This window comes from Squalius cephalus (assembly GCF_949319135.1).
Source record: "Squalius cephalus genome assembly, chromosome: 3".
Classification (NCBI taxonomy): Eukaryota; Metazoa; Chordata; class Actinopteri; order Cypriniformes; family Leuciscidae; genus Squalius; species Squalius cephalus.
Genome location: NC_137124.1, coordinates 56,926,797 through 56,950,939, shown reverse-complemented (window position 1 = coordinate 56,950,939; position 24,143 = coordinate 56,926,797). Strand labels below are relative to the sequence as shown.

The window sequence follows — 24,143 nt, the reverse complement described above, 5'->3', positions numbered from 1 at the left end:
CTTTGTGAATCTCATTTTATATAATTTAAAATTCCTTTTAAATAGCCGTCAGAAAGCTCGAAATTATTTCCAGGGCTTCCAGGGTGTTTGTCGTCTAAAGGCGATTGCTTCTGTCCATCAGTCTTTCTGTCATCTCATTGATCCCTGTGAGTCATGAATATGTAGAAGAGGCTGCTGTAAAGGAGATGGGAGGAGTTATTGATGTTTGACATTGAGAATGTGCTAAAATTGCTCTGAAATCATTTTCTCTGGCCACAGAGATTATAAAGCACTCTAGAGAGGATTATTACCTCCATGTGTTCCCTTGCTTAATTCATTATTATTATGATTATTATTATTGGCAATATTGAAGGTCTGTCTATCCTTTTGACATGAAATGGTTCACAATAACAGTTCACTTCAGTGCTATTTTAGTATTATCACTATTATAGTATTCATTAATATTTTGAATTAGATTTTATTTTTATATTTTAAGTTTTCATTTAAATTTTAGTTTTAGTAATTTTGTGTGCTTTTGACATTTTTAATATTTCTATTTAGCTTTGTTTCAGTTAACAAACATTTTTCATTAAGTTTTCTAAATGCAGGCTAAGTTTGTTGCTAATATGGTGTTTTTTATCAATTAATTTCGAAAACACTTTAAAAATCCAGTCTGAACATACAGTGACATGAATGCGCCTCTTCTGAAGTCTTTTTTTGATCATATATATATATATATATATATATATATATATATATATATATATATTAGGGTGCATCAAATTTGAATGGGAAATTTTAATTTCAAAATATCAATTCGGCTGGCATTGCATTTTGTTCCAATTAACATAAAAATGACTTTTGCAAAGTTTTGAGGAATTCCATTGAGATTTAGGGGTGCCACCTAACACATGAACTTTGTCGAAATTTCGAAAAATGTGCAATTTTTTGTCTAATTGCCAAAAGGTTGATCTGGAAATGTTGAGTACAGTGAACTTTTAGACAGTAACATGTTCTAGGGTTATCGAAGTAAAAGTTGTTTGTTTGCGCTTTGGGCAACTTGGACATTTCTCAGAATTCAACTGAGGCATTAGGCAACGTCTCCGCGGTTTAATGACGAGAGAAACACCGACGCACATCTGCAAAGGGACGGATGACCCGACGAAACGTTGTGTCGTCGTAGGAGAGGAATGTGGACAAACGTTGACACAACATATTGTTGTACACAACAACATTTCGGACCGACCGCTCCTCGTTTAAGCCAATATTTAAAGCCAGTAGGCTATGCTCCCACCAGTCCTGAGATCTCTCTCACACACAATAACTGAAGCATATGCGCAATGGGGGCACTTTTTTCGTCCTCCTTCGCCTCAAATTTGAAATGCTCCCACACTCCACTCCGTTTTGACCGCCTCATGTTTAGTTTCTTTTTTGCCGCCTCAGGTTTGTGTCGGGTCTCTCGCCGCCCGCGAGAATCTCGTGTCACGTTCGCAATGTTCAATTAGCAGACAATTAATTTAATTTAATCGAGTAAATTCTTGTCGACAATTAATCGATAATCGATTAACCGTTTACATCCCTAATATATATGTAAGGGATAATCCACGGCTAGCCATGCATTAAAGGATTTTAATGCACGACGTAGAGGCGAAGAACCACCCGACGCGAAGCGGAGGGTGGTTGCCTCTACGAAGTGCATTCAAATTCTTTAATGCATGGCTAGCCGTGGATTATCCCGCTTATACCTTGGTTATTTGCCAAGTTAAAAATAAGTTAAAGCTGTAACTGATGTTTACAGTGTAATTTTTTAACAGACGTGTAAAAATGACGGTTATTTCTTAAGTTTAGGCTCGTCAGTTCTTGCACTCCGTCCGCTTTAAATAAAGTAGAGCCATCGGATTGCTTTTATTTGAATGAATTCACATTTATTTAAATTCATTATTAAAAGAGAGAGACAGAGAACTGAAGGAGAAGGATGGTATAAATATATATATACCCATGGTATAAATATATATATACATTTTTTTTGTAGGGCATTATAAATATAAAAAGTATAAATATAAAATATAAATATATAAATATAAAAAGAGAGAGAAAAAGAAAATTATATCATAGAAAGACATTTAATTATTATTATTTTTAACTAGTCGTTTTACAAAATCGGGTTGAGTGAATGATTCAATGACTCATTAAGACTTCACTTGTTTCATTACTGGATGAATCAGTGTTTTTGAATTAATCTCTTGAATGAATGATTCAATGACCAATTCATTTTTACCAGTCACTTGTCGCCACCTACTGGTGTAACAATGTAATTGATACAATCTTTATTTGAAGCGTCAAGTTACTTTGAAAAGGTGATTTACTCTATTTTGATCGCTACCATAGACATCAGTGTTTATATCTGTACTATAAACTTTTATCCCAGTTCTTCTGTGATGATTTGAATTATTTTAAGACAGAAATAAAGATACTGTGTGGTTGAAAAGACAGTTTGTTTAGTGCTTTAAATAGCCGAATCGCTGTTATTTAGGATTAAGATCATGTGGGTGTTTGAATCGAGATCGTGATCTTTTAACGATTAATCGTGCGTCACTAACAGGGTTATAAAGCTTTTTAGTACCTAACCATAAGCACAAGCAATAACAATAGCAGTAAACACACTTCCCATGTGAAAGCAGATTGTTCTATGAATAGCCAAGCAGAACTCATGATACAAGGAGATGAAGCCTGCTGCAACAAAACTAAGAACACTAATTCTTTCTTAATTATGATTGCACTTACTGTTAACACTGGTAAACCTCAAAAGCTACTCAAAGAAGTCAGACCAATCACGTTTAGAGGAGTTTGTGTGTTGAGCTCCATTCATAGCAGTGCTATTTGCCCATTGCCATGAAATATGCTAATTGCTTCTGTACAACTGCTGTTAAAGCAAATATTTCAGCTGCAACACAGACGTGAATGTTTTTCATAAGCGGCTGGCATAAGCAGGGTTATGTGTTTGATAGATGTGCATGAATAATGATTGTATACAGCATATATCAGATGTCTAAATCTGTGTTTGCTCGAAGAAAATGATCTTGTTATGAGATGGTGTCATAAAAGACAAGGCAGACATTATTGTGTTAGTTCTCAGATATGAGCGTTTCTTCACCCAGGGGTAATGGCGTGTTTTGAGGCTTTCGCTTTGATGCTCTGTGCGTGAAGAATCATGTCTGGAACACAAATCAGATTCTGATCACAAATGACTCGAGAAAGAAATGGAAAAGTCACATATTTCAGCCCAAACAGATTTCTGTTTACATTTAGCTATTCTGAGACCCATTTTGTCTGGAACTGATGGAGAAGAAAAGCAAAATGTTCCAGTTGTTTAAAACGGGAACTCAGTCAGTCATGTAAAGTCTTTCACACAGCACATAAATGTTCAAAGGGGAATCAAATGGGCCTTATTTTGAGAGGATTTCTATTTCTCATTGTGTGTTGGTGTTGGTCAGCGGCTTGGCAGCATTTGTACTTTTCCAGCAAGCATGGATGGTTTTTAAAGGGATTGCAAGGGTAAATTATAATCTTTACACTCTTTAATTAAACGTACCCTGTGTGGTCTTGGATATTTTTACATGTTCAGTTTGGACGTTCTCAATCTGTTTCATTTAGACTGACACCTCCCCACATGGAGAGTTTGGAAACGTGGTGATAATGTGGATGTTCTGCTCAGCTATGGAAAAAAAGATCATGGAAAGAAACCACAAGATTTCAAACTCTGGGAAAACAATCCAAGAATTCATCTCAAACTGTGACTGCGTGGAACTTGATACAGGGTGTCTACCGGTCCTTAAATGTGTTAAAATGCACTTTTTTATAATGTAGCATGTAACTAATTTCATTTATTTAATTCATTTTATTATAATACATAGTTTATAATCTAATTTGTTAGAACAATTTGTTAATGTTTTTTGAAAGAAGTCTCTTCTGCTCACAAAGGCTGCATTTATTTAATCAAAAATACAGTATAAATGCTAATATTGTGAAATATTCCAATTTAAGAACTCCTTTCTATTTGAATATTAAAAATACAATGGATAAATAGTTAATGCTGCTTAACATTTTTGTAGAATCGGCATAAAAAAATCTCAGGAATCTTAGCTGAATGGAAAGTTTATTTGATATACTACAGAAACATTATAATATATATTTTATACTTTGTAACGTTTTAAATGTCTTTACTGTCACTTTCGATCAATATAATCTGGCCTTGCTGAAAAGTACTAATCTCTGTAAAAACAACAACTTACACAACACAACAACAGCTGTTTTGTCATTTAATGTCATTATAAGATAAAAAAAAATTAAAATGCGTTAGTCTTCATTAAATTTATTTTTTGGAAGGAGCAGTCCTGTCTCAAGTGGTGCAAAATGTGAGATGTAGTATACCATACATATACCAATGACATAAAGTAAGCCATACTAGTTTGAAGAGAGTGGGTAGATTGTGACACAAATTTAGTTAAAGTAAAAGTAAATTTAGACATATGAATGTTGATTTTTGCTGCAGTGTTTGGCAGACAGTCTGCTCTAGACTGATATTCCTCTGATTAAATAAACTGTGAACATAAACAAGATGAGATGCTGTGCAAGCCAGTCATCTTCTCTTCATATTTTTGTGCAGGACCAATTATTTGTCCATACTGTGCACAACCCATATGTTCATCTCAATCCATTTCTTTTCTATTTGCTGATATATAAATACATGTTTCTCTATCTCCCATGGACATTTATTAGCATCTTCTCATGCTGGATCCCTCAATCAGTGGCTGGTTTTCTCCCGTCGGATCAGGACGCCTCCTCCTCCCTCCCTCTCTTTAACTGCCCCCTGCCCCATGGGACTTCATAAATATCATTTCATCCAGTGGAGCTGCTGACATGGAGCAAAGGGCCGCCATAAATAATTCATCCTTAGTCCTGGCTCCCTGTTTAGGAATTCACAACACAAGATCTTTACTATGCAGGTTTGGAGCAGATCATGATCCAAAGACCTCCTCTCTCGCTCGCTCTGAGTTCTGTGAATGTCTCGCTGTGTGTATCTCCTCCTCGGGTCCTTTCCAATATTTTATGTACACCTTTGGTCTTTGTAGAGAAAAAACAAAACCTTGATCTTTGCCGTCTTTTTTCTTCTGTCTGGCTGTGCTTATATCTTTCTTCTTTGCTTAGTTTGTCTTTAAAAATTTGGTTAAGGCAAAAATGTAGATTTGTTATCTCTCTCACTGCCTCAAAGCGCTGGTTTCAAAGATTTTTTTTTTTCATTATTTATTCAGAATCTCTTAAGTCTTTAAGATTCAAATATTCCCCTAGATAGTTTTATAATATTAGTCTTAAAAGGCTTGCGAATATCTTCAGTATTAATTTCATTTGTATGCCTTTTTTTCCCCCAACCTTTTTTTACTGGCACATTTTCCTTGAAAAATACAAATCTTCACACCTTAAAATAGCTCGAATGTAACTCGACACCCTTGCCTCATTTAGTATATGCGGTTCTATTAATATGCAAATGAGCCCCGCCTCAGCTCAGAGATCCACTGGTTGACGATCACACGTTGATCTGATTGGTTACAAGGTAGTTTGTGACGTCAGAAACACCAGCGATTTCAAAGTGTGTTTTTGAGACTGTCTTTGGTTCACTGCAGTTTTAAGGAAAAAATACTCAGCAATGGTGTCGACTTATGAATTTGGTTTGTCTTAAAGCATATTAAAAACACCACATAGACATATAAACAACATTAAAAGCTTGATTTTCACCTCAGGGGGACTTTAATGAATAAGGGAAGCTCTCCTGTGTTATTGAAGTGATTTAATTTCTGGAGGAAACTTCATATCTGTGTGAATTTAAATATTTTCTTATCAAAGTATCACATTCAGGAACTTTGTTTCAGAGTTTTGTTTCAGTATGTACTTTGCACAGCATGCTGATCAGAATGCACAGATGACGCAAGTTACGTAAACAAATTACATTACATACAGTTTCAAGTAACTAGTAAAGTATCGCATTCCTTTTAAATTTAAAACTAAATATCTGAGTTACTTTTTTTTTTACAAGTTACTTGGTTTTCCCATTTATTAACTGATAGCTGTCTTGTTCTTTCATGTTGAGAGAAATCGTAAGTGCCGAGACGTGTGCAAACATGATGCTTATTGTAGTTCTTGACTAAATGTGAGCATTCACTCACCTCAGATTCATTATTCCTCAAAATGAATAAAAACAGTATAATGCAAACTCTGAAGATTACGCAAACCTGCAATAATGAAATGGTAAATAACTCAAATATACTTTATGCATTTATTCTCGCTTTTTTAAGCAATGTCTTTGCTGCTTATCTTCAATATTACGAATATGCAAAAACGACTTATTTATACATAGATAACATGACACGTCACAATGGCAGCACAGCTGAAAGGTTTGTTTAAACTCATTACTTTCCATAAAAAGTAACTAAGTAATGTAATTAGTTACTTTTTTAGGGAGTAATGCAATATTGTAACAAGCAAGTTTTAAAAGTAACTCTCACTGTAGATGACTACATTTGATAATATTTGCTGAGTACAAGAAGATAATTTGTAAAACTGAACCCAAAATGCATTGCTCTTAATTTGACCTTTCATTTTGAATGCAAATGAACCATGACTTTTAATCTTGAAAATACTACCAAAAGACTTCTCAAAATAGGATTGAAAATGCAAAATAATTTCTGAGATGATAACTGGAAGCCATAAGCTGAATTAAAGTCGCACTGATTTAGGCCTTATGATCACACGTACTGTTTGATAAATTGAATCTCTACATACTCTTTCACATATTATTTAAAAACTAGGCATTATACTTTGTTGCTCAAGTATTCCTTTCTGATCATATATTCCGTGGCTTTCTGGTTATTAGTACAGTGCATTATGGTATCGATTGTTCATTTTTAACAAAGCTCTCATGTGTTGGATTTCCGGAAGAATCAACTGAGGTGAAGTCAGTGGAATGGTGAGAGGAATTGTGGGTAGGATCCAACAGAGCTTAGGCCGTATCTCCACCAAAGTGTTTTTAGCCAGCTGAAAACGCCTAGCTATGGGCGCTTGCTTGAGAATATTAGGAATATCCGCGAAATCATTTCACACATATTTTGTTTCTGTGTTGATTCTATATTAAAATGTCGATACAATGTAATGTATTTTCTCTGGCTCTTGTTTTAAATGATTTTGTTTTGTTATTATGCTTGTTGTCGTCTGTTGATGTTGTACAAGCAGAATGTGGTGGTTGGTCGATGTGGAATTAGTCCCGCCCCTCCTCCACAGTGATTGGACGGTTGGGTAAAAAGTGACAGTGATGAGCGCTGCGTTTTACCAAAAGTTGAACATTCTTAAACTCTCGGCGACCTGTAAAAAATGCCGAGCGCTCAGCGCTTCAGCGTGAAAAAACTGCTCAGTGCCTCGTTACGCTCATGGTGTTTTAAAAACGTGACGCTCCCATTGAAAACAATTGAAAAAAACACGCCAGCCGCGTGAAAAAACTCTTTGGTGGACACACGGCCTTAGTGAAGCAGAGGCATATATGTGATGTGAGTTAGGCCTGCAGAGAGACAAAACAGCACTTCTGAACACAAGGAAACCTATTTTTATCATAAAGGATAATTCAATCATGATTTGCATGATCCCATAAGAGATTTGTTTGAAGTTATTGTCTCTTGTTAGAGAAACACAGAAAGCAGTTTGAATAGGCTTACAGATGAATGGTTGTTTCTTCCTCTCTTGCCATTGAATAATGCAAATAAATGCTATTTGAATAGTGTTTTAGCGTGAATGTTTTCTCAACAGAGACCATTGCTGACATTTCCACACAATGCTGGTACAGAGCTTCATGCGATCTGACAGCGAGGCTTTGCTCCTGAGGCTCCGTTGGCTGTCTTTGTACAAATTGGTGTCAGTCTTAGCAGTTTAGTTTGGCCAGTAAACAAAGTCTCTCCGTGAAGAGCATTACTGCTGCTGGTGCCCTGTTTTCCTCCTGGCTTCTGCTTTACAGCGGCTTTGTTTCACAGACATACTGTCTTAATCCACTACCAGAAGAGTGCTCTGGCTCAAACGGATAGTTCGACCAAAAAACGATAATTCTATCACCATTTCCTCACCCTCATGTCACTCTGAAGCCATTTTCTGTTGGTCCCAAAAGAGAAGATGTTATGCAAAATGTTCACGCTGTTCTTTTCCATGCATTAAAAGTGAATGGGGACTGATGTTGTCAAGTTCAAAAATGAATTAAAAACCCCATGTAGTGGCCCAGACTACTCCTCCGAGGTGACAAGGGGGAAACATTTATGAGGACAAAAAGTACAAAAATAAATTGATTCATATATTACAAATTATGGCATTAAAAAGTATATAAATCTCTAAAGTTTCTAAAGTCACTATCCAACAGCGACCTGAACCGCTAATATTTGATGTCACGTGACGCACTGCCTCCATCTTGCTATAATTGACCTATGAAGCTGTTCACGTGATAAAGAAACCTCTCGATTTGCAAATTGATCTGAATAACTAAATAGTGGTGTTAATTGGAAGACTAATTGAAAAGTATGTATCACAGCTTTATAAAACCTGAAACTACTTAAAAACACAAGGGTAAAGGGTATTTTTAGTGATTTAAGATGTTCCTCCTGTAGTAAGAAAGCAAATGTCGCTAGCTGGATTCAAACTCGAATAACTACATGTGCACCAAAGCTCATTTTAGAATGCATGTTAATGGTTTTGACAAGTAAACTTTTTTTTATTATTTTTTTTATATAATTTTAAAGTATGCATTTGTATGTATGTATTTTTGTGACCTTCCCCCCCCCCCCCCCCCCATGGATTAATATTGAAAATTTTCCTCTTGTAGTTCTTTTGAAATGGAATACAAAGTCCTCCTTGTGCATGAATAATAGCTGTGTTTATTTCAGCTTTATTTGGCTTGAAATTGTGCCTGAGAGAGTCCATAAAGAGGGCTAAATTGATTTTAAATGATACGTATTGGACAGTTAATTAATACGGCTAATTGAGTGTGTGAGGGCCCATCATGCTGTGGTACAGATGCTACCTCAGGAACTGATGGCCCCACACAGTCATGTTTTTATTGATTGCTTCTCACACCCTTTGCCCCATAACAGTTGTCCAAGGCCACAATAAACAATTAGCCTGTATCCGCTATACTTATAGCCTCAACATGCACCTTGCAGCCCGTGATTTACCCAGGGGAGGGTGTTGGCGAACGAAGGCACCCCTCAATCGCTGGATGCCCGTTTCCCACCCCACCGTTCAGTCGAGACGGTGTAATCAGTCAGACCCCCCCCCCCCCCCATGTATGGAGAATGAAGATAAATGCTGCTGTGGATGGGGATCAGGCTGGTCTTTTATGAGCCTCTGGAACTGTGACAGAGATATTTGCCCTAGAATATCTCCTCTCAGGCCTGACTAATATCATTTCTCGTTACTTATAATTCATTACATGGCTCTCTGGATACTTGATTCTGATTGGTCAATCACAGCATTTGCATAAAAGCCAACTTTTAACTTAAATGTGCAAGGCTTCTGGTGTTCCACTTCCAGTTGTTTTGGCTGTACAACGACAACAATGGTCGTTTATGCTGCTTGATGTTGCAATTTGGTATTTATAATGATATTGTGTAATAGATAATGTACATCCAGCCGACTGTTATCGCATAATAAACCCTGAAAGTCCCCCTTTTGTCAGTAATTTTATCCCTTAAAACTCATCTTTGATCACCAAAATGACACATTTAAACGTTTTTCCTTAAAAAACGTAATTATTTATGCCTTATTTATGCCTTAAAATATCTTGGATGTAACTCTACACCCTTGCCTCATTTAGTATACGAGGTTCTATGAATATGCAAATGAGCCCCGCCTCCACTCACTCGTTGACGATCACACGTTGATCTGATTGGTTACAAGGTAGTTTGTGACGTCAGAAACACCAGCGATTTCAAAGCGTGTTTTTGAGACTGTCTTTGGTTCACTGCAGTTTTAAGGAGAAAATACTCAGCAATGCTGTCGACTTATGAATTTACACATGGTTTGTCTTAAAGCATATTAAAAACACCACATAGACATATAAACAACATTAAAAACTTGATTTTCACCACAAGAAAAACAGTTCAATGAACGAACAAGATCAAAGGCGTCGGACATTTAATAGATAATGTACAGTTGTATCACTTATTACACAGCTTTTTACCACATAAATAATGACAGGGACATGAAATATAGATTTTCTTTATCCAGTTTATAATGATCCATTACAGTGTACAAAATCATTCCAGCAACAAGATGAACACTTCAACAATATTACCATAGGCCTGCTACGGTAATGACCACCTGAAGTCCTCCGGCTTCATTTAACGGTAAATAGAGTCGATAACTGAGGCGCAAGATAACGGTCATTACACAGCACTGCTATAGACGGGTGACTGACCAATTAGAATCAAGCATTTCAGAGAGCCGTATAATGACTTTATTTATTATCGTAATCATATAGGCTATGCACTGGTTTGTTGTGCAATTAGTTTTACAGTTTACTGCACTTGTTGTGATTCTAGTTATCTACCAATAGGGACTAATGAATTGGAAGTCTTGGACATTGACAGTAATTAGCTCACTTTTGCATTGAAAAATCAAGTGTCGCACACATCCTGAAAAGTGAAGCTAAAGCTTTTGATCGCCCCCTGGTGGCTGCCTGCAGTATAGGTCATACCCCCCCCCCCCCCCCTCCATGTAATCGAATGGGACGCGATTTACAAAATCCAATTAAAACATTTTCCGAAGATGATTTCTTTCATTTTAGGTAGTTCGCATCATGCTGGCGTATGTTCAAGTGTTTGTTTTTCCAGTACGTTTGGTTTTAGTTAGTTATTCAAAACGGGGTGTAACATCATGATTGACAGCTGTGCATGTGATTGAGTCTGGGCTCAGGATGTCGTCCATCTTTGTTTACAGTCTATGTGAAAAATAAGGTGTATAGCTACATGTTCTGTGTTGTTTCTGTACTGAGCGATAGGACTTGTGGACAACAAAACGAGTGAGAAATGTTATAGTTGCACTGGAGGACGGACACAACCAAGTTACAGAGACTTGAAAGTGAAGTCTTTTAATTTGGGCCAGTAAGCAAACCAGTCACAACGCCTTGGGAATCACGGCATTACATTCTCTTCATAAAATATAAAAATCTAGAAAGGCTGATATTACTTAAGTGATTCTGATTCTGGATCTTATATTGGAGTCTTTCAGCAATAAGTCTCTGGGTCCAATCCAACAAACTGTTAATGTGTCCTTTGTGGTCGTTTTTTTTTTTTTTTTTTTTTTTTTTGGGGGGCATTCTTTAGTGGTTTTCCATAGCTGTTTCTTTTCAGCGGTACACAATGCACAGCCTCTTCTGGAAGTGTCTTAGTTGAAGAGATTTTGCCTGGTTGTCAGAATGAATGCAGAATAACAATGTACCTTGAACCTTTGGAGAAAGAAAGCGTGTCTTTTCTACCCAGGGTCTTTGTGCGGTGTAAGAACATTTGTGTGTGTGTGTGTGTGTGTGTGTGTGGCGTAGACGGGGGTGTCAGACATGCATGAATGTGCACATGATGTCAGAGTGTTTGCACAGAGCTCGTATGCGTTCACTCCGCCTGTAACTCCTCCTCTGCCACCAGAACGCTGTGTCTGGACAATGTCAAATCCACTGTGAATGTTCTTTGTTCCCGTGGCCACCAGATCTGTGTTTTGGCCCCTCTGGCGATCTTGGTAATGTCTCAATTAATACTTGTCCCACATGGCCTCAATGTCCCACTCTCGCGCTTGCAGTTACACTTCACTGCGGAGAATCTTTTCTTGTTCTCCACAATTCAGAACTGCAGTTTAGAATTTCACAAGTAATTGCGAAAAGCACTGTACAAATAAACTGAGTTACACTAACACGAATGTTCAGTGACCAGGTGTAAACAGGGCCTTACATTTATGATCTATTATATTATAGATTTATTATAAAGAGTAAACTTTTGCAAAATTAATGATTAAAGTTTCAAAAATCTCTTTATTTCGCTACATTGCTAGAATTTGTATATGTTCCAATTGTAACAGCAGAGATGACATTGCATTGTTTGCATGTTCACTTCACAGAAAAAGCAATGTTCGGCATGAAAATTCAGTCAGATTTTTGCATGCAAATCGTCTGTTCAGATCAATGAACATGAGACCAGCTGAATAAAAACGCGTCTACTTTTTACTTGTGTTACGACTAACTTGGTTGTTCCTAAAAGTTGGTGAGGTATAGAGATTGTTATGTCCCTGGTGGTAGATTTATTATCTAATTATGTTTGTTATAAACTGTACACTTTTTAGAAAAATTTATTATTAAAGTAGGGCTGTGAAACGATTAATCGCGATTTATCGCATCCAAAATAAAAGTTTGGTTACATAATATGTTTGTGTGTACTGTGTATAATTATTTTGTATCTATAAATACACACACATGCATGTATATATTTAAGAAATATCTGCATGTATATACTGTATACATATATTTATATATAATTTATATTATATATAAATATAAAGATTTAATATATAAATAACACATTTTTCTTGTGTGTATTTATAATATAAATACACACATGCATGTATATATTAATATTTATATATATATATATATATATATATATATATATATATATATTAATATATTTATAAAATATAAATATTTTATATATAAAAAACACATTTTTCTTAAATGTATACATGCATGTGCGTGTATTTATAATATAAATACACACATGCATGTATATATTAATATTTTATATATATATATATATATATATATATATATATATTAATATTTTATATATAAAAACACATTTATCTTAAATATATACATGCATGTGTGTGTATTTATAATATAAATACACACATGCATGTATATATTAATATTTTATATATATATATATATATATATATATATATATATATATAAAAATAGAAATATTTTATAAATAAATATATATAAATATACTTATAAAATACAAATATTTTAAATATAAATAAATAAAAATTCTTAAATATATGCATGCATGTGTGTGTATTTATATATACAAATAATTATACACAGTACACACACACATATATTATGTAAAGACAAACTTTCACAGCCCTAGATCATAGTTTCAGAAGTCTCTTTAGCTGTGTCTCATCTCGATGGCTCCTCTGGAGGTCGCATTTGTCGGCCGCGTACGTCATTGAGGCTAATTTCAGTAAAGTAACCAGTGCATTCCAAAGTCATAAAGAAATGTTTCACTTCACAAGTAATAACGGTCCATTATATAATGGTTTTCTGAAACGGGACATCCTTGATGACGTATGCGGCCGACAAATGTGACCTTCGAAATGAGACTCGGCTGTTGTTAGAATGTTCAAAATGTAACAGCGATGATGACACGTTGCGGTATTTGCATATGAATTGTGATTTGTTCTCTTTGCAGCATGTAGTTATACTGAGTTCTACCATGCATTTTAACCATGTTTATGGACTGATTCTCATGCACAGCCGACATAATTATTTTTTTCCTGCTTTCAAACACTGGTATTTCTTAGAAAGAGGACATGCAAATCTAGTTCTTTGTTGTTGACATGTTTTACATTGTTAACTTTCCTGCCATTCTTCTTCTCTCAGCAATCTGCATTTGTGAAAAGGAAAGCGTGTGTGTTTATTTTGTCGTGGATGTGCGAGTGATTGGGATCTCTGAGAAGAGCATCTATGATCAGCAAACATGCCCAATACCTCAACAGGAATCAATCAGTTCCACACCAGAAAGTTTAACCCCTGCCGCTTTGTCATTCAAAAATGAGATGCAAATAAGTGCGCTTTGGGAATTCAGGAGTCAAGAAAGGCAGCGGACCGAGAAGGATGCCCAACAGACTAACAGATTTCTCTGCTGGGAGCAACGAGCTCGGTCGGAGGTGCCACACAATGGCACATTTCATTGACACATCACTGCCAGCCGAGTTTTGCAAGGCTCTCTGGTGCTCTTTTGGCTGGAGATGCTTAGTGTTTACGTTATGGGTCAGTGCTCTTGGTTTCTGTGCTTGTCAGAGTTATGCCAGGTCTCATAATTTATATTGTAGTAAAATCTAAGTATATTATCGCCCAGCTCTAATCTGCTGAATGCAAGTATAAGCATGAAGATATTAATAAACATTGCTATCATGATTTTCTGTGAAGTTGCTTTGAAACTGAGTATTGTGACTGTTTTAGACTACATGATATTTTTGTCCGTTACGATAGTCACTGTCAAATTATGCAATTTTGACTCCTTAATTCTTGTTGTGTCGTGGACAGGACATATGTGAGACTACACGTTGCTTCCAGATCAATCATCGCTTGGCATCTTTAACGATGTCTTCAAGAAGGCGGAACTAGTGACTAGCGTTGCGGAAGACAAAAAAAAACAAAAAACATGCTATAGTCTTTTTGTCGGGACGTCGTGAAGCATTGCAGACAGAGCATCGGTTGTCATCCATTATGACGCAGTATACGAGATAAAACGATCGATTCTTGCGTCCCGACCAAGCGGCAACCTCCCAGTCTCTCTCTTGAAACCAACACGGTAGTGAATTAAATGGCAATTCATCGACTGGCTGTTTGAGGCTGGCTGCAAAAGTGAGTCAAATCTGCATCTCCCCCATGTTAAAATGCCCAACTTTACAGCAGAAAAAAACATGTTTACAGCCTGGAGCAAAAAGTGGCTTTAGTTTATACAGCTAATTTTGCCCTTCATGACAACTGTGAGGGGGGTGAATTTTTTTATAACTCATTCGTTTAAATTATATTAAGCCTTAAATTTCTGTATAATTAAGGGTGTCCACTTTTGAGTGACAGGTGGATTCCCGCTGCTGTGGTCATTAGTCATCATTAGCCATTTGTCTGCTGTTTGTTAGCCGTCACGTTACCTCAGCTCATTGTCTGACTGTAAAAATAAATAAATTCGGGAGTGACGCGCTACCAAGATGGCGACGGTCGGACACGCCCACTTTAGGCTTCAAAAACGGTCTTCAGAAACCTACGGGTGACGTCACGGACACTACGTCCATATTTTTTTACAATCTATGGTCCCGACGCCTAATTTCGTTTACGAATCACCACTAAACCCTACGTCAAACAGATCAGGCCAAAATCGGGCTGATATTGTGTAGTCTTAACCTGGCATTAGATTAAAGTCTTTGATTAAAAGTATTTCAAGCAGCATTTTTTTTTCTCTTTCATACTGTATACTAATATTTCCAGATCTCCCTATTAACGTGGCAAAACCAGTCCATGGCTCTCTTTTCCCATAGTTATGGATGGATGAACCCCACCTGACATAAGTCAACATGAAGTCATAATTGCCCATATTTACTCTCTTAAGACACGTTTCTTATTCTGTATGATTCATCGGTGTGTGCTGTTCCAAAGAAAATTAATGTTTGTTTTCAGAAGCATTTATCAGATTATTTGTTCCGCCTCTGAAATGGCTTCGGTTCATGTCCAGACCTGCGTTCCTTGTTGAATGTTTCAGTCTGAAATACATCACATTACTGAGGTAAAATGGGTTGCGATCCACTTTTTGAACATTTTTTACTAGTGTTTTGAAGTGGGACGGTGTGCACTCAATGGCCCTTGGAGTGATGTATTAACTGGCTGATCTGAAGTGGTCCGATCCGGAAGTAGGACAGGATGAATGGCTCCCGCTGACAGAGATGAAGACGTCTAGCGGAGGTTTGCTCTGTGCAGACATGTTGATTTTCCTCTGTTGTGAACTGAGAATCTCAGAGGAGCTACAAGACAAGGCTGTTATCCGTCTCCATCACCATTGTTTAGAAAGCGGGAGACTTTTCACTAGGTTTGATGAGAACCTAGCCTGGTTAAAACCAGACCATTCTCAGTAGTAACTGAGTTATGGTCTGGCAAAGCTTCATTAATACCTAATTTCCAAAGGGGCGTCACCAACGAACGTCGCTCAAATGCCTCTGGGCGCAGTTGGATAGACCTAAAACTCCTAAAACCAATCAGAGCGATCGTCATCGTGTAAAGACATATGCTGCATCCCAATTCGCCTAAGTTACACTACGCCATAAAAGTATGTACTCTTTTTGTGAAGAAAAGGTATTTACTTTTGAATGTGTAGCAAAAAAGTAGGCAAGCTTTGCTTTGGGACATACTACTTCGTCATCTTTATCGGACGGATCTGTCGCGTGCATCCTGTCACGTAAACTGCCCTGTCAATCATCTTGTCACAGTTAAAATCCTCTATTAAATCTAATTTAATTTCCTACCGTTTCGGAGAGAAATGTAGTAGCACGTTCATCTGCCAGTGGGTCTTTCATGGAGACTGTCCTCATGTGTTTGCAATTTGAATATAATGATGCATTTAAAAGTTGAACGGACGTCGCTCAAATGCCTCTGGGCGCAATTGGATAGGCTAGACCTAAAACCAATCAGAGCGATCGTCATCGTGTAAAGCCCGCCTCAACGTTTCTGATTGGTGCTGCGATTTCGACGGCATGGAAATGGGCTTGAATGAGCTTTTTGCCAGACTACTTGCAGAGCAAATCTAAATTTGCCGGAAGTTGTCTGGGTTTTCCCAGGCTAATGAGAACCACGATTTATTTGTTTCAAACAGAGATCATGACTCTGAACAGACAACTAAACATAATAGCATGTAATTCACTACAGGATATGACAAAATGGTAATTGCTGCAGTCTATTAAAATGTGCATTTAATTTGAATGAATTATAACTAAATAAAAATCAGTTTGAGTGAATGATTCAATTGACTCATAAAGACTTGTTTCATTACTGGATGAATCAGTGTTTTTAAACGAATCTCTTGAATGAATGATTCAATGACAAATACATTTTTTAACAGTCACTTGTCGCCACCTACTGGTGTGACTAATACAATATTTATTTGAAGCACCAAGTTACTTTCAAAAGGTGATTTACTCTATTTTGATCACTACCGTAGACATCAGTGTTTATATCTGAACTATAAACTTTTATCTCAGTTCTCCTGTGATCATTTGAACAAAGAAATTATTTAACGCAGAAATAATGATAGTATACTGTGTGGTTTTTAAAAAGCATGATTTAAAGAGATGGACCCAAATGTCGTTCTAAAGCTGTATGCATTTCTTTCCTTGCTGAACATAAAAGATGATATTTTGAAGAATGTTGGTAACCACACAGTTTCGGTTCCCATTGACTTCCATTGTGTGTACAAAAAAAAATAAAACAGATTTCAATGGAAACCGAAACGGTTTGGTTACCAACATTCTTCAAAATATCTTATTTCATGCTCCACAGAAGGAAGTCATACAGGTTTGGAATAAAATGAGGGTAAGTAAATGATGATAGAATTTGCAATGTTTGTGCCTTTAAGGTGTCATTTAAGATATCAGCGGGATGTAAAGTTGGGGGTTGAGCATGCAGTTTTGAATTCGGTTTCACTGAATTGAATTTTTTTTTTTGTTCTCATATTTTCTTGTAACTATAATCTTCTGAAAACCACTGGGAACAGAGTTGCAGATACAAGCGTTCAAAACCTCCTCCCTCCAATTTAGAGCTTTTGGAGAAAGATCTGGTCTACATGAGACCTGTAATTAAACTGAAACGCGACTCTCCCTGGAAAGTCTTTTTAGCGGGGGAGTAAGTTGCACAAGTCGTAGTGTTTTTTTCCCCTCCTATTTGTCTCAGGAAACATGCCTTAAATGCTTTCAACAAGAACAAAATGCTAGACTTTGTGCATTTTTTTTAAATGTGTGTTTGTGTGGCTGTCAGACGCTCATTTTCTCTCGCTCTGTGTAACACGTGTCTGTGGGAGGACAGCTTCATACCTGCACAATAGACCAAATGTGCAAATAGTCACAGCTCAGTAGAGCGTAACACTGTTATTAGAGCTGCTCTCAGGTGCTAAACGGCCTTTGTTATTGAAGAACACAGGAAGACACTCTCTTATAGCCTCAGTATTGCTGTCTGTATCTCAGCAATAGACCTTTCTTGGATTACGAAGTTAAAAATACTCGCCATGATCTCGAATTTAGCCAGAGAGCTTTTTCTTATGAGGTTGAGAGTGATATTCTGCCTTCAGTTAATCATGGACTCTTCTTGCGGTCAGGGAAAATGATTTTTTCTTCACATCAGAGGATCAAAGAAGGAAATGAATGTGAGGAATATGTGGTTTTATGTCCCTCCGTACTATATGAGTGAATCTGGTCTGACTTTGTAGTTCACATGACTGAAAGTGCTCTTAAATGTGGCAGAATAACCTTGACCTAGAAGGTCTTCTCCAATTAAACCATGCTGATTATGTCTTTATATGTAATTATATGCAATAATAATTCATATAAAATCAATCATATATTTATATAAACTACTTTTTTTTCACCAAAAGTTTGGGGCCAGTAAGATTTTATTTTAATGTTTTGAAAGAATTCTCCAAGGCCACAGAATTTTTATTATTATTATTATTTTTTTTACATCAAATTGTAATATTCTGAAAGATAAAATTTCATACGACTTTAAATAGCAGTTTTCTATTTTAAAATATTTTAAAATGTAATTTATTCCTGAGATGCACTATTAATTTTATTTATATTTTATATATTCACTATTTATATTTTAATTACTATTCTTAAGAAATCATTCTAATATGCTGATTTGATGCTCGAGAAACATTTTTGAGTATTATTATTATTATTATTATTATTACAGCTGAAAACTACGGAGCGTAGTTTGACATGCAGAAAAAAATAAATAAATCGTGGCTATAAATTAACAATTAATTAATTAATTAATTAATTAATTAATTCCATCGTTTCAAGTAAATCGTAAACTCATTCACTGGATTTACTAAATCATGGCCATGTTGTAATAATTTACTTTCTTGTTTGAATCAAAATGAGGGAATTAGTTAATTTGGGGAACGAATTCTTGACTCGTGGACACACACATACACATACATACACACACACACACACACACACACACACACACACACACACACACACACACAAAATACACTATACAGAGCTCTTTAGAAAAGTTATGCGGCTTATTATTTTTGTGGTATCTGTGATGTTTTTTTCCAGGATTTTTTCGTGAATAGAAAGTTTGAAAGAACAGCATTTATTTGAAATAGAATGTGTTTACTGCTTTACTGTCAGTTTTTCATGCATCCTTGCCAATTAAAAGAAAAAATTCTTACTGACCTCGAACTTTTCAGTAGTGTATTTTGTGTGTGTATAAATATAGTATATAAGTGATAGTAAAGGCTTTTACATGTACTGGAAAATAGGGCTTAAAATTGTAGATATGTTTTGGATTGATAGCTGGTTTTTAGTTGGTCTTTAGCTTGTCGACCAGCCTCAGAGTTCCTGAAATCAGCCTGAATAAGCCGGTGTGACGAGGTTGTTGCTTATCAGCATTGCCAGCATTGCCCACCTAAAACCAGCTATACCAAAGCACAACTACCACTTTGAGATGTATTTTTCAACAGGGGGATCATCAACACTGTGGTACTATTTGGTCCTGTTTAAAAACATGTTCTGTTCCTTTAACATAATTCATCAGAAGCCATTTGACATCACCTGTACATTTGTTTCTCAGTGAAAAGGTGGCCTGCAAGTGTTTTTTTAAAAGCTTTCTGTCCTCTTTTGTTTTATTTTGAATGCGATGTGTACTAAAACAGTCTGATTATTGGCAGTGCGAGAGCTTTTCTGTAAATGTCTTTGTTTGGGCCCACCTTAGTGAGAGTGTATCTGGCAGAGCGCCAAGCCCCGCCCACCAGACTCCGCCCACCTGTGCGAGCGAACCTGTCAATCACTGCGCACGTCTTTGTTCATTCATGCCTCGAGGTTTAAAAGCCGTCAAAACTATGCACATCTAAATTTGGAAGATGCTGGATGAGGAACTGAATTGTGCCCATTTGGAGGGTGGTGGGGGATGTAGTGTTAAGGGGTTATGCAGAGGGGTCTCTCTGGGACCCAGCACGCTCATTATAGCGAGGAGTCCATCACTGACAGCAGGTCACCATGGTAACGGTTGGTATGTGATTCCCACAACAATGCCAAACCTTCCCCCAACCTCCCTCACCATTTTCCCCAATCTGCACATGAAATTCTCTCTCTGTCCGTCTCTCCCCTTGCTCTCTCTTACTATGTTACGGTATTGTTGGCCAAGGACAGAGTTGAGTGTGTTTTTTGACTGCTCGTATAGTGGTAGGACTGCATGCATTTGCATGTGTGTGTTGCATGGAAGTGTTGGTTGCAGACTTACAGGGCAGTAATTGTGTGTGTGCGATTGTTTTCCGGGATAATTGTGCACTGATGGATGGTGCTGTTCTGGATTGAAGCCACGCCTGCCCTCATAAGGGAGCGCTCTGGAGACGAGTGTATGCTTGAAGATGAAGAGAGATTGCTTGTTTGTGTGTTGGGGGTTGGAGAAAGAAGGTATGGGTTTGATCTGCAACAGGATGACCACTGGTTGGCCGACTCACTCGTGACCAGGATCAACATCTTGGGCTGTTTTCTGCTCATTGCCAAAGCACTTGCAGAAAAAGCAGAATGGTAGTGTCATGTTTTTTGGATGTACCAAATACCATGATATGCAAATGTAACTTTGCTTTGCATTTATTACCTAAAGCACACGTTAAATACCAAAGCAAAAACTACTAGCCTAACTAATAAGGTTCAAGCATTATAAAAGGCAAGTTAACGTCAGTAAAAAAAAAAAAAAAAGATCAATTGCATGCATAGATAAATATAATATAATAAAGTTACAAATAATGGTCTAACTGTAGTGCATTCAGGTACAGAAATGTAATAATTAGGCCTAAATGTAAAATAACACTATAGTTTTCACTATATAGATTAATATTTGTTAAAGATTGATTAACATTAATGACTTTAGCAGGTATTTAGCAGCAGGTATTTATAGGTTTCTGTCACTTTAAGACTGAATGCACGGATCCAATATTATGATACACATCCGATTTCTTTCTCAACTGTTTACGTTCACTTAAGGCAGAACCAACGGTGTTCACGAGAATACGTGGCAAGACTGCAATTTCCATTCAAGCGCAAGAGATCCGAAAGAAGAATCAGTTCGGTGTTCATGTGATATCTGAAACGTGCCTTTCCGTGTGTGTGGCTCAAAAATGACGATGTACTAATCAAAAGTTTGGAATCATTAAGATGACCGGTAGTAAATATAGTATGAATGTGTGTAGTATGAATAAAATTGTCATTGTCATGTTACTTTTTGCCTATTATTTCATTAATACTACAAATTCTGACACTTTTTTTCACATTGTGTTTTTCGCCTACTATTCAGTAGGTAAGTATGCATACTCGGATGCATGCAGTTCCATCGTGCCGCCACACAACTTTTTGTAATAGAAGCAAAATCGTTCTTGCAAGGAATCTCGTTCACAGCAAAGTGTGATTCATAAAATGTACACAGTCCTGCTTCCCTTTAATGTTTAATAAATGTTTTGGCCTGTTTTACAATACTTCCAGCTGGAGTGCAGTGCAATACTCTATTCTTTTGTTCATATTTCGCTGACTGACACCTCGTGTTGTGGATGAAGCATCATGCAAAAACTAAGGGTTTCAGTTACTGATGCCATTGCCATGATTGATTTATTCCTAAAGCTAATGTTGTTGAATAATACAGGGGTAATTTATTAAAAGTGATTAGTCTTCGACTGGTCATGTGATCTCAACATGGTGGCCTACATGATGTGATCCGCTTCTTTTAAAAATGAGCCATTTTGCTTGCTTCTATGGCAATGGCATTGGAGTAAAAGTGATTTAGTATTCAATGGTTAAAATGAAACAGACTTTTTTATTAGGATTTGACTGGAGTCTTTATCTCGTGTGATGAGTTTAAACATATGAGTACTGTTAATTAATGTATGTGTACAGCTTTTTTAATGTGGGGAAAATGACTGTATGCCCCTTCAAATTCCACTCTGTAAGATTTTCCTCGTAAATCAGTGCAGTTACCAATTCAACAGACCCACCATTCATCCAGATTCGGCTGAAACTGTATAAATGACCTCATGTTAATTAATTCCCTTTTTACTATTACTTACACGTCACTGCTAGGGGAATGCAGAAAATGATGCAATTTACCCGCTTAAGCTCAAGAAGCTGAGATGCCAACCTAAAGTTTTCTGATTATTAGTAAATATTAGGGGTGTAACGATACCCTCATGTCACGATTCGATACATGTCACAATACTGAATTCACGATACGATATTATTGCGATACTCCAAGACATATGTTAAAAGGTTAACAAAAAATGTACTGTTTATTCATTTGATAAATTTGATATTACATTGTGTGTCTAAATGAATATTCTTGGACTTGGTGCTGAAACCCAAAGCTATGGAAGCTTGTTTCTGCCACAAAATACAACATTTTAAAAGATAATTGCGACTTTTTATCTCACAATTGCGAGTTTACATCTCACAAGTCAGAATTGCGCGAAATAAAGTCGCAATTGCGTGTTATAAAGTCAGAATTGCGAGATATAAAGTCAGAATTGCGTGAAATAAAGTCGCTATTGCGTCTTATAAAGTCAGAATTGTGTGAAATAAAGTCGCAATTGCGTCTTATAAAGTCAGAATTCTGACTTTTTTCTCGCAATTGCGACTTTATAACACGCAATTCTGACTTTATAACACATAATTGCAAGTTTATATCTCGCAATTCTGAAATCTTTTCTCAGAATTGTGAGATATAAAGTCTAATTCTAAGGAAAAAGAAAAGGAATTTTTTTTTTTACCTCAATAATAGTTTATATCTCACAATTCTGACTTTATTTCTCAGAATTGCGACTTTATATCTCGCAGTTGCAACTTTATATCTCGCAGTTGCGACTTTATTTCTCAGAATTGCGACTTTATATCTCGCAGTTGCGACTTTATTTCTCAGAATTGCGACTTTATATCTCGCAGTTGCGAATTTATTTCTCAGAATTGCGACTTTATATCTCACAATTGCGACTTTATTTCTCAGAATTGCGACTTTATATCTCGCAGTTGCAACTTTATTTCTCAGAATTGCGACTTTATATCTCGCAATTGCGACTTTATATCTCGCAGTTGCGACTTTATTTCTCAGAATTGCGACTTTATATCTCGCAATTGCAACTTTATATCTTGCAGTTGCGACTTTATTTCTCAGAATTGCGACTTTATATCTCGCAGTTGCGACTTTATTTTTTCAGAATTGCGACTTTATATCTCGCAGTTGCGAATTTATTTCTCAGAATTGCGACTTTATATCTCGCAATTGCGACTTTATATCTTGCAGTTGCGACTTTATTTCTCAGAATTGCGACTTTATATCTCGCAGTTGCGACTTTATTTCTCAGAATTGCGACTTTATATCTCGCAGTTGCGACTTTATTTCTCAGAATTGCGACTTTATATCTCGCAGTTGCGACTTTATTTCTCAGAATTGCGACTTTATATCTCGCAATTGCAACTTTATATCTCGCAGTTGCGACTTTATTTCTCAGAATTGCGACTTTATATCTCGCAGTTGCGACTTTATTTCTCAAAATAGCGACTTTATATCTCACAATTGCGACTTTATTTCTCAGAATTGCGACTTTATTTCTCACAATTCTGACTTCATATCTCGCAATTCTGAGAAAAAAAAGTCACAATTCTGACTTGATATATCGCAATTGTGAGAAAAAAAAGTCACAATTCTGACTTGATATATCGCAATTGTGAGAAAAAAAGTCAGAATTGTGAGATAAAAAGTTGCTATTATTATTATTTATTTATTATTCAATGGCGGAAACAAGCTTCCATACAAAGCACAGGACAATAGAGACACCAGAATAAAAATATTCATGATTCTGAAGCTGAAAATACAGTTATTTTAGACAAATATGTTTCTCTGTCACTGACTAGATACTGTACATTTAAAATAATGTAGGCCACTTTTTTACACAGATATTCCCCTATTGCATTATTATACATTATATTCAACATTATATATAATATTTTAATGTAGTACTGACACTAAAACTCTGAAAACTTGAATT

General features: G+C 36.4%; 1 protein-coding gene across 14 annotated transcripts in view; it reads left to right on the top strand.

The window, feature by feature from the left end:
• neo1a (neogenin 1a) overlaps positions 1-24,143 on the top strand; it is a 184,988-nt gene that overhangs the window by 13,784 nt on the left and 147,061 nt on the right. The gene's annotated exons all lie outside the window — the stretch shown is intronic.